The sequence below is a fragment of the Pinus tabuliformis genome, chromosome X (genome assembly GCF_031772625.1).
Source record: "Pinus tabuliformis cultivar Carrire ecotype Pingquan chromosome X, CPIR1, whole genome shotgun sequence".
Lineage (NCBI taxonomy): Eukaryota > Viridiplantae > Streptophyta > Pinopsida > Pinales > Pinaceae > Pinus > Pinus tabuliformis.
Window position 1 is genome coordinate 1334049687 of NC_142308.1, and position 12838 is coordinate 1334062524.

A 12838-nucleotide genomic window follows, 5' to 3' on the forward strand; every position below is an offset into this window, starting at 1 on the left:
GTATGGGCAATAATTTGGGACTTATATAGCTTAGATAGAAAGACTGAAATTGTTTCATTATTGGATGGCATATAATGCAGATAGGTCACCAGTAGACTTGGTTTCCCACTGGGTAAGTTGAGGCCACCTAGCCAATCTATGTGGAGTAACTTTGCCTTATAATCAATGAAAAAGGAGGATCTACCAAGCTTAACAAAAAAAAACAATTTGTCGATCCAAATTAGAATTTTCTAATGTGTACAAATGTGTCCAAAGAAGGATTGGGTGGTGTGTGTTAGCACTCCTTAGTTTACCATGGCTGATGAAGGAAACCAAAGAGTTAACCACTAACAAACTTTAGACTTAATAGCTAGCCCTTCAAAATCAAAGAGGGATCTCTCTAAATCAAACTCACAACTAATTAAAGTGACCTGAGAACATTAGGGTTTTGGGCTAGGTTTCAGCTCAGTAGGGTTTTGATTTGGGTTTTGTTGGATAAAGAGCATAGGTTTAGGAACTAAGCCAAGTATTCCAAAAGATCAGTTGCAATCATTTAAATGAGAAAGATAGATGTAATCAAGTACAAAAATGGATCTTTCATAGTAGTATGGTGATGAGGAAATCAGATAGAAGGAATTAAGTGAGCATACATGCATGAATTCACTTGTTTGGAAGACAAAAACACTTAAATGATAATTTCAAACAAAACAAAGCATTTTTTGCATTGAATTCTATTTAAAACTTAAGAGATTAACATGAGCAGAAATATGGATAGATACTAGAAACATATAACAATAAAAGGCATAAGAATGAATGAAAAAAACAATGTCATTGACCATAGTACATGAATCCCAGAAAAATAGTTGCAATAGTATATTAATTCTGCAAAAATATCAAGTAAACTAGTTCCAAATGTTAGAGATTCAACTATACAACCTTTTGAACTCTTAAAGTCATGAAATATATACAATTATCTCATCCCTGGACTAAGGGATTCGAGCTCAACCATCTCCCTAAATATATAAACAGTTGCATTAAATTTGGCACTCCCTACTACGAATAGGGACCGAATTTCTGAAACTAGAGGTCAAATATTAACTCTCTTGAATCATGAAATCTATTACAAAACGAGAGTTTTTTTGTATATTAGAATGTTTTAGAGAGAAACCTGCCTCATTTTTCTCATATTTATCTCCATCTCCTCTAAATATGTGCCGAAAAATCATGACTAAACAGGAAATGATTAAATGCTTAAATTTGTAAAACTAGGCTATAACGATCCAGTCAAATATTCCAATCCACAACACCTGTAAAATAAAATGAAAGAGGTTTTTATATTTTCCTCGTCATTGACAAAACCCTCCTTGGGTTTCTCAAAATTCATTTCCACCTGTTACAAAAGCACACAAAAAAAATGAGTAAAACAGTAAAACAAATTCAAAATTTGATTTTTTGAACATAAAACTCAAATCTTGCTGCATATCTCCCAAATCATATCACATGTGCATAAACTGAAGGAAATTTTTTTCCTTGGTCTGTGATTGACAAAAAAAAATAACTTTTGTAAAATTCATGTCCATTACTTCCAAAATATATTTTGAAATAAAATTGTCCCTGTGTGTATCAAATGACCTCAAAAGACCCATGATATTTTCTGATTATACTTTTGATGATCACCATGACCTTAGGATTGTGATGAGATTATAATATGCATTCTACATTTAAACACTGACTCAAGCCCCTTTTCCAACCAAGAGATATGTCAAATTTAATTTGAAAATATTATTATTTGACCTACGACTATAACCAATAGTGAAAAGAGTAATTTTGATCACTGTGACTATAAGACTCTAACATTGGCTCCAATGGGGATGACAGTTCCCTAGGAGATGTCAAGAACACCATAGACGAGGTGGCTTTGTTCATTGGGAAATGGAGTCACTATAGCTACAATCTTCAAACTTACTCAAATTAAACTAAAAACTAAATTGTACCATCAAGTGCAAACCCTACTGGAAATTGATACTGAAAAATATGCTCAAAATGTTGAGCTTATTCATCACACCTTACCTACTCTAGCTGATCCATAAGCGATCTAATCAAGTGAAGTCGAAGATCTAGTGTAACCAATCAAGTATGGTACTACTTGACTGATATTAGTATTAAGCTCCACCAGGCATAAAGAAATATTTAGAAGATGGCAACTCAAAATGATATCTAATTCCAAAACATGTGTTGGTGAATAAAACAAACTCCACTTTTTCTAATGCTTGCAAAAGAATGCCCACAGGGTCTTGAAAATCATGAAACATTACCTCTTGTTGATCAACCAAAATAAGGGATATGCTTTCATGGTTGATTTATCTTCTTCATTTGGTTGATCCTTCTTAAATGGAAATGAAACAATGTGATCTTCCATACCATCCAGATCAGAGAAAATATTTGTATGTTCTTGTAGATCTTCAATTTAGGTAGCCAAATCAGCATCAACACAAATATCTACAAGTGCATTTTCATGTATATCAAAAAAAGAATTGTCTAGGACTTGAAAAAATTGTATGTCTTTACCATTTGAAGGTTGCTGAACATGTTCATCAAACTCAAGACAACAAACCTGTTGTACACTATTTTTTACCTCAACGGAGAAATCATGATTCTCTAGAGTTTCTATACAAGAAAGCTCAAAATTATGATCTGCACATATTTCTTCCTGAATTAAAAACTCAGAAGACGAAAGGAATGAAGGGAAGGTAGAAAAAACATCTTTATATATATATTGATCACTTGAAGATTGGCAAGACTACTACAAATTATTATCAACTTCGTATTATAGAAGATCAATGTCATATTTTGAAGGATTCTATTCAATTTTGTTGTCATCTAGGGTAGAATCCATGATCTTCTCATTGTGATGAAAAGGGTTTTCATTCAAAGCATCCAAGATTTCATCATCCATAAACTATTTATCACCATAAGAACTTTCCATCTCTTGAATAAAATTTTCAAATTTATCACAACAATCCTCAATAAAAGGCACAGAAGGATAGGCTTCTTTATACTTCTCAAAAAATACTAAGTGAAAATCTTTGAGAGAATAAATACAAGTGGGAGCCAAGATTTCATATCAAAATTGTGCTCTTTCTTCTAATGTAATCATGAACATCTTCATTAAACAATCTTCATGAAAATTAATCCTCAGCGTATGCACATGCATATGAAATCTTATTAAATGAAGTGTAGCATCATCACCTTTTCCATCTCTGAATTTTGGCAAGTATGTTTGCTAATCTACCCGAGGCATATGATTTGGAAAGCTTGGAATATGATCTCGGTGCATAGGAGCATACGTTATGGATTGAGAACTCATTTCGATTTCTGGATCTTACTTCCAGTGGAGTCTTTGGATCAAATTGGAGTCTCCAGGTGAATGTTTCAGCCTTCATATGTGTCTGAGTGTTGTCCACCATTAGCAAATTAGATCTCAACTTTGATGACCTTTCCTGGGGAATATGAAACTGTTCACTCCTTGACAACGATGCCAAAATGTTAGCACTCATTAGTTTCCCAAGGCTGAGAAAGGAAACCAAAGAGGTAACCAAAGAACAACTTTAGACCTGGCAGCTAGCCCCACCAAATCAAAGAGGGCTCTCTCTAAATCAATCTCATAGTGAATGAAAGTGACTGGAGAACATTTTGGTTTTAGGCTAGGTATTAGCTTAGTAGGGTTTTGATTTGGGTTTTTTTGGATAAAGACCAATAGGTTTAGGAACTAGACCAAGTGTTCCAAAAGATCACTTGCATTCATTTAAATGAGGAAATATAGATGTAATCAAGGACACGAATGGATCTTTCGTAGTACTATGGTGATGAGAAAATCAGATCGAAGGAACTAAGTGAGCATACATGCAATAATTCACTTCTTTGGAAGATAAAAACACTTAAATGATAATATCAAACAAAAAAGGTCATTTCTAGCACTGAATTCTATTTAAAGCCTAAGAGATTAACATGAGGAAAAATATGGATAGATAATAGAAACATCTAACAATCAAATTCATAAGAATAACTAAAGAAAACAATGTCACTAACCACAACACATGAATTCGAGGAAAATAGTTGCAACAGTATATTAATTCTGCCAAAAAAATCAAGTACGCAAGTTCCAAAATGTCAGAGTTCCAAGTATTCAACCTTTTTCACTCTAAAATTCATGAAATATATACAATTATCTCATCCCTGGACTAAGGTATTTGAGATCGATCATCTCCCTAAAGATAGAAACAGTTGCATTAACTTTGACACTCCCTGCCAGGAACAGGGGCCGAATGTATGATAATAGGGGTCAAATATTAACGCTATCTCTTGAATCATGACATCTATTACAAAAATGAAGGATTTTTTTGTATACTATATTTCTTTTTAAAAAACCTCTCTCAGTTTGCATATATTCATCTCTAGCTCCTCGGAATCTGTGCCATAAAATAATGACTAAAACAGAAAATCATTAAATGTTTAAATCTGTAAAACTAGGCTGTACAGGTCCAGTCAAAATATTCCAATCCATGACACTTGTGAAGAAACAAAATGAGATTTTTTATACTTGGCTCGTTCTTGACAGAAAAACTCCTTTTTTTTTCTCAAAATTCCTTTCCATCTATTAGAAAATCGTGCCAAAACCCAATGACTAAAACAGTAAAACAAATTCAAAATTTGATTTTTTAAACATAAGCCTAAATATCGATGCATATCTCGCAAATAATAACACCTGTGCATACAATGAAAGACTTTTTTGTTACTTGGTATGTTATTGACAAAAATCTCTTTCACTTTTGTAAAATTCATCTCCATTACTTCAGAAATTGATTTTGAAGTAAAACTGTCCATGTGTGCAGCAAATGACCTCAAAAGACCCATGATATTTTATGTTGATATTTTTTATGATGAACATGACCTTAGGCCTATGATGGGAATAGCATATACATTATACATTAATACATTAATACATTGACCCAAGACCCTTTTCCAACCAAGAGAGATGTAAAATTTAATTTGAAAATATTATAATTTCACCTAAGACTATAACCAATAGTGAAAACAGTAATTTTGATCACTTTGACTATAAGACTCTAACAGTGTACTCATGCAAAATGGGTAGATAATTTTCTACGGGTCTAGAAAGTTAAAATATCATGAGAATAATTATGTTTCCCATGACCTAGAGCTTTTAGCTACCATATACGCACTAAAAATGTGAAGGCATTACCTTATGGGAAGGAGATTTGAATTGAAGATTGATCACTACGCACTGTGACATTTAATTTAACAACCAAATTTAAATGCATGACAAATCTGATGGTTGGAATTACTAGCAGAATATGATTTTGAAATTAAATATATTAGGGGAAAAGAAAATTGGGTGGATGATGCACTCAGCTGAAGAGTACATGTTATGCATTTCGCAACAATTAGTATCTATGAAACTAATTTGAGGGAAATAATTATGTAAGAGAGTAATTTACACTAGCAATATATGAACATCATAAATCATTTACAACAAGGCATAGCACAATAGAACATTTTGGTTTAAAATTTGGGTCTAGAGAATATTCTCTTATATAAAATAAGAATTTATGTGTCGTAGGTACCAACATTTAAAGAAACAATTCTACAATAAATGCATAGGGTACCGTATGTTGGTCAACCCAGGTACCAGAAAAAATTAACTGCAATTAAGAAGTTATTTTACTAGTTGTGATTAAGGAAGGAAGTGGCTAATTATATAGTTAGGTGTATGGAATGCTAGTGGGTGAAAGCTGAGCATAAACATATATCTATTTTGTTATAGCCAATCCCCATTCCAGAGTGGAAATGGTAGATGGTCTCAATTGATTTTATTACTAGTTTTGCTATAACAACAAGGGGACATGACTCCATCATGATTATAGTGGATAAACCTACAAAGTATGCTCATTTCATTATGGTAAAGTCAAAACATAAGGAAGAAAATAATGTCCACATTTATATGTGAGAAATTGTCGGGCTTCACGGGTTTCCTAAGGCAATAATTTTTTATAGAGATCCAAACTACACATGTAATTTCTAGACCAGATTATTTCAAGGACTGGATACCAATCCAAACATTAGTACAACATAGAATATTGATTATGATTGATAGATTGAGTGGGTAAATCAAATAACTGAAGACATGTTGTGGATGCACGTGATGGATAAACCATCCAAATGGGAGGACTACTTCCATCTGGTGGGATTTACATATAATAATGGGTATCAAACATCAATAAAAATGAGCTTGTTTGAGGCTCTATATGGAAAGAAATGTAATAGTCTGGTGAGTTCGAGTAACCTAGTGGATATAATTATAGCGGGCCATAAATTGCTCAAAGACTTGGAAGATAAAATGGTTATAATCAAACAAAATTAAAAGTTTCCTAAGACAGGAAGAAAATTTATGCTGATAGGAGCAGGACAAGAAGGGAATTTAAAGTTGGGGTTCATGTTTCTTTTAAGTAAAGTAAAAAAGAGCTCATTAAAATTAGGAAATTGTGCCAAGTTAGCCACTAGATATTGCAGGCCATTTGAGATCCTAAAGAGGATTGGCCCCATTGCATATAGGCTTGCATTGCCTACATCTCTGCATATACATGATATATTTCATGTTTCATGACCTAAGAAATATGTATTGCACATTAATCATGTTATTGATTGTAAAATGATTCAGGTAGAACCAGAGGGAGATTTCTAGGTTCAATAGGTGCATCTTTTATACACCAAAGTCAAGGTGCTCTATAATTGATCCATAGACATGGTAAAGGTGCAATGGACCATGTTTGGTCCTAAGGATGTGACCTAGGAGCAAGAAGAGGTCATGAGGGTAGAATACCCTCACCATTTTTACTGATATGTTGTATATTTGTACATATGATGCATGAGGATAGTGCATATAATAAGGGGGGAGGAATGTAATACCCCCACCTATTTTGATGATGTAAATACATGTACCTTTTATATTAGGTTGGTGAGATGAAATAATTTATTGGCCCATATGCCCATGTAGTTACAAAAATATTGTTATGCCAATTTTTTTCTAAGTGGATAGAGGAGCCACACTGTGATTGTAATATATATTGTAAATGTGCATATCCATAAATATTAATAAAATAAGGCTAGTGGCAGAGCCCACTCCATGGAAGGAGTATGGGGGACACAATTCCAATGAAATAGGTAACTATTGGATAATTTTGTGAAAATTGCACCTGAAGCCCATGAAGGTTCTAGAGGATGCCACATAGCAAGTTAGGGCCATGCATATATAAAAAGAAATGTAGTTTGAGATGGGAAGTAGTTAATTCTATAGGAGGTAAGGGAGATTAGTCAGTGAGTGTGGGGGAGGACTTTGAGACTGATTGAAGTCTAGTGAGTCCTAGGAATCGACTCTCGACTAGACAGGGTATAGTTATTATGTTATCCGTGCCATATGGATGCATATTGTTTATTATGTGAACCCCAATGTTGGCTATGGGATTTTTGTGCTCTAAGGATTTGTTGACCCTCTCTATGGCTTGACGACCATAGAGTTTTGGTGGAAACTTGGTATCAGTTTGTGGCCTAGAAGTTTCCTGGAGCCTTGGAGTAACACAACTATTCGGTTGGCACCTTAGATGGTTGTATCTCTGGAGTAGTGTGACTGTTGGGTTGGCGCCTTAGTCACGGAGCTTTGGATATTGATTTGGTTTCCATTTCCTTTGGAGTTGTTGTCCCTATTCGGGGGTGTTATAGACATTTTTGTGCCTTACAGCATGAAGCATGAAATGTCCATAATCTAAGGGATCCAAAGTCCCTAAACATGTTGTTCCTACCCCTAGAGGAACAAGGCCAGCAAACCACAGCACTGAATATCAGTTCTCCACCTGAAAACACTCAAAAACAAGGCAATTCTGGATCATGTCAACTGCTCCACTGAGCATCTGCGCTGAATGTCAACTGCTCCACTGTCTACCTGCGCTGAATGTCAACTGCAAAGAAGGCTACCTGCGCTGGGCGAGTTGGGACATGTGGCACAGTCATTCCTCAAGGTGTCAATGCCCAGGAAGCTTCCAAAATGACACTTGGATCAAGGAATTCGACTGGTGATGAGTAAGAGGGTCTAGATCTCCAAGTGGAAGCAAGAACCTCCAAGTGGACTCAAGAACTGAAGTATAACTGAAGTGAGAGAGGACACTAGTCAGCTCTCAAGCTGACTCATCCTTTCTCCAAAACTCCTATATATAGAGCTCTCTCATGAGGTCTATGGAGGCTGGAATCTGGTGAATGTAAGGAAGTGCTGTTGGTTTGAGTTTAGAACTATTGGGTGATTTGCTTTGAAGGAGGTGAAGAGGAGATTTCTTTCTCCTGGGAGGTGATGCTGGATTGGGCCTCTTATGGTTGTATCACTTCCTGAACTTTACTTCTTCCATTAATAAAGCATTTGAGGTTCTTCTATATACATGTGTCTCAATGATGTGTTGCTATACTTGTGTATTTGATTTATTCTAATCCTTGAATCAATTATGAATGTATGCTTCTTGTAGTTTCCCTCTCTTGCCATTTTGCAGGATCTTGGTGTAGCTGGGCCAGTGAAAGAGCAAGGAACTGGGAGCAAGCAGCAAAGAGAGAAGATTGGATCAATCATTAGCGAAAGACATCGGTTAGTGGATCTCTTTCTCCCCTCTTTTACATCTCATAAAGAAGAAATCTTAGATAGCTTTGCTTCGATTGTTGCTGAGGTACTATCACCCTTAGAGTGGGATAGGGTCATTCCGTATTGGATACTTTTCCCAACAACAAATTGGCGACTCCGCTGGGGATCGTATCTTGTTGGTTGTTTGTGTTTTTGCTATTCATTTCCTAAACACAGGGAGTACCGAATCGAACTGCATTTGGATCTTTCAAATGCAAAGTAGAGGGCAGCTACTCTAGCTCAGTTTCTGGGCATGTTTATGATTTGAAGAGCTGATCCACAAAGACTCTGAACAACTCTTAGTGATAGCTTTTCATCCTCCTATTCATCCTCTAGTGTGTACTTGATTGATAGCTTCTGATTTGGCCAAAAACTGTGAATTTTTGAGCAATCTGTAACCCGGAAACTGAGAAAAACGAAAGTTTATCTCTTCATTGCAGGCACTGTGAAGGCAGTCTGCATTTCATCGCAGGTCCCGAAGGGGCTACCTGTGCTGAATGTCAAACTGACAGTGTACTACCTGCGCTGAACCAGTTTTGCCTTGTGCTACTGGGGTTCCCTGCTGTTTGTTGCCCTGTTTTCATCCCTGTTTTTGCTGCCTGTTATCAGTCAATGTACCTATCTGAAACCACCTTTCCTTGCCACTATTCCACCTCGGTTGTATAAAGAAACTGTATTTGTTCTTTGTGTATTTCTTATGCCATTTGCAGTTTCCCATAACGAAAAGTGAACTAGTCTTGTTGTGGCCTCTTAGATCTAGACCTGTGATAAGTGTCGTTTTGATCTTAAGAGTTAGTTTGTTTGCTGTTCATAGCTGATTGAGCTTTTGCTTTCGTCATATGGTTTGAATTTATGTATTTCTAGTGTCGAAACAAGTAAATCTTAAGGTGTCTTTTGATTTTGGACAAAAGCTTGTTTGCTTTCACTTGAAATTGAATTCAAAGTTATACAACAGCTTTCTTTTTGTAGTACATCAACATTAAGAAAGAGAAAAGAAATACCTGCATTGTACATTTTGCATTTGATAAGTTTGCTTGTTGATTTAGGAAAAGGTGCATTAGTGTGTGCTTTATGATCTGTGTGAAAAGATGATGTCTTTCTTTTCCCTCAGTAGTTAAGGTTTTCATAAGTCGAAAAGATTGAAAAAGCTTGCTTCTCATCTTAGACTGCATTTAGGAATTTGTATCATACATCTCGTGGTGAACCTTGAAAGGCAAACTTTAAAAAGATCAACTTAAAATATATTGAATGAACCTAACAATGCTTTGAAACATAACGCAAACACATAGAGGTCTAAGCTAGAGACGTGTTCCGGCGTCGTTAAACGTAGTGACTGTCGATCTCGAAGAAGGTGGGTGATTCCTCCTGAGAGTCGGTGGCACTAATACGGACTTGTGCTCCCACGTACCGTCGTGTATATATTGGGAGACCCCTATAGGAACAAAGCCTTTATCCATACGAAGCCGTGTCGGCCGCCCTACTGATCGCAATGCAGTGAACACAGCATTCACGAAGATCGACCACTCGTACCGTAAAATGTATTCTGTGGTTTTGCGAAAGGTTTGGCACACCCTCTGCCTAGATCTCCAGAGCAGTTTCTTTTGGCCTTTTTCAAAATCTATAACTGAAAAATTCCATCCGAGCATTTGTCACTTCGGGCTCGTTAAAACATCGAAGGAGACTAGAGTCATCTTTAGCTTTTTCTCGACTCTTAAAAAGTGAAAAAGCAAGTTGTGTCTAAAAGCGTCTAATAAAATTCATTCAATTCGGAAACAAAAATTTCCCCTTTTAATATTTTGGTTGATCGAGTAATCCACAATCGTGGAAGAAAGTCAATTGAAACCCCGTCGTTCGCGGAGGCTTACGAGTCAACCGTCTTTGTCTCCGGAATCGAAAACAGTACGGACAAAGCGAACTCGTTTAACCGGTTCAAAATCTCCTTTAAAAGTTAAAACAAGTGTTCCAACTATATTTGAGATTCCGGTTACTCCAAACATTTCTGGAAACCTTGCCTCTATAGAAGAAGTTCAACAGCCACAGAAGGACAGTAATACTGATCCTAGTCTGGGGGCAAATACTTGTATAACTGAACCAGTTCCATCTGTAACCGGTCCAGAAAGTTTTGTTCCTCAAACAACTGTCGCTGTCGAAACAACCCATTCTTCGGCACCAGAAATATTTTACGGACCTGACGGTCTTCCTCTTCCACCGGGTTTGATTGCGATAGAGGAAATTGCAGAGGATCCGCAAGCAAGTACTCCAACGCATTTTGGAGTCGGGGTCACTCTATTTCCTTCATCAGAAGTTAATCCACCACAAGTGGAGGTTCCTGTAGAATGGCTAGGCAATCTATTGGATAGACTTAAAATGTATGAACTACCATCATCATCTAGGACTGTGTCAAATGATACAGCGACAGCATAAGCCCCTGCCGTCACTCCAACGATGTTTGCCCGCATACCAGCTGTCCCGACTAGCTCTCAGCAGCTAGAAGGAGTCCACCAAGGGACTATTTCGACAGTATGGTCTGTTCCAGTTTTTTCATCCGGAGTAATACCCGGTAACTCTTATGTTGAGACTCGCCAAATTGACCCATTTGGAGGTCAATTTGGGCCATCCAGTCCTCAAGGACAATCAATCCCCTTGAGTTCCGAATTGCTACCATATGGGGGGTAGTATACCCTTTCATTACCCCCTCCGGGAGGGAACCCATACGTGAGTTCACAACAGTATTCAGGTTATACTGGAATTGCATCAAGTAGTTGGATACCTATGCTAACTCAACAACCAAGGGTTGTATATTCTATGCAACAGTGTGTACCTATGACGAACATCCCAACCACACCGGCTATTGTAACAGTGTCACAAGTTCAAGCGATGCCTGTTGCATGTCAACCTCAGATTTCTCAGGTTGTAATGCAACAGCCACTTGACCATGGGTCACAACCACAATCGCCAACTGGTGGGGCGACACAGGTCCAAACGGGTACAATTACCCCACACCTTGGTCCAACGGTTAGCATAGCACAACAGAACATGGCTTCACAACCATGGCTTGTGCAATACCAACAACCGCAATTCCAGCAGGTGTACCAAGGTTCTGAGCAGCAGATCTTTGCGAACAGTGGACAACCGTATATCCAAAACAGTCAAAACCAACCACTTTACAGTGGTCAAGTCCACCAACCGTATCAATCATACCAACATCAATTACATTATGCTGGTATGCAAAGGCCCACTGCTCAAGCGATTCCATCGTACCCTGGTTATGCTTCGCCTAACCTGAATCAACAGTTACCATTCGTGGCGACTTTAGAGTTACCCGATTTACACCGGTTAACCAACGATCCGATTTCTTATGCCCCTTGGTGGCCAGCGATTCCTCATAAACTTCCATCTGACATTCCTAAATTCAATGGAAATCCAGGTGAAGACCCATCGAATCATGTGATGACTTTTCATCTGTGGTGTTCGTCGAACACCCTAAACGACGATTCGATAAGGCTTCGCCTTTTCAGAGGACATTGACAGGTCTAGCGGCTAAATGGTATATTGAATTGCCAAGAGCCTCTTTTGACAATTTTAGCTCCCTAGCCACGACTTTCTTAACCCATTTTCAATTACCAATAAGGTATGAAACGGGAACAGAAATATTAACCAACTTCAAGTAGACAACTGCCACCCATATATCTGATCATATACATGAGTGGCGTCGTCGTCGTAGGATGGTGAAAACATACGTTCCCGATCAGCTGTTACCTGAATGGTTTATAAAGTCGTTACTTCCTGCTATAACGGAAGATGTGGCCAAGGGGGGAGTCGTAACAGAGGAGCAAGTTATCGCTCGTGCACAGTATTTGGACTTAGTTTATACTCAGTCCGGCACATTCTACGACAAAATACCTGACGCTCCTAGACTAGAATTTTCAATTCCTCCCCCTCCTAAATCCAATAGTGACTCTCATACCGGTGACGGTGTGATTGGCACGGCAAACGCGAAATCGATAAAGGCTTCGTCTAAGAAAGCCCGTAAGAATTCGGATCAAAATGCAAAAGAAGAAATTCTTGCTTCGGAAGTAAATGTCGTATCAGCAGATAAGGGAAAAGAAACCAATCAACCAG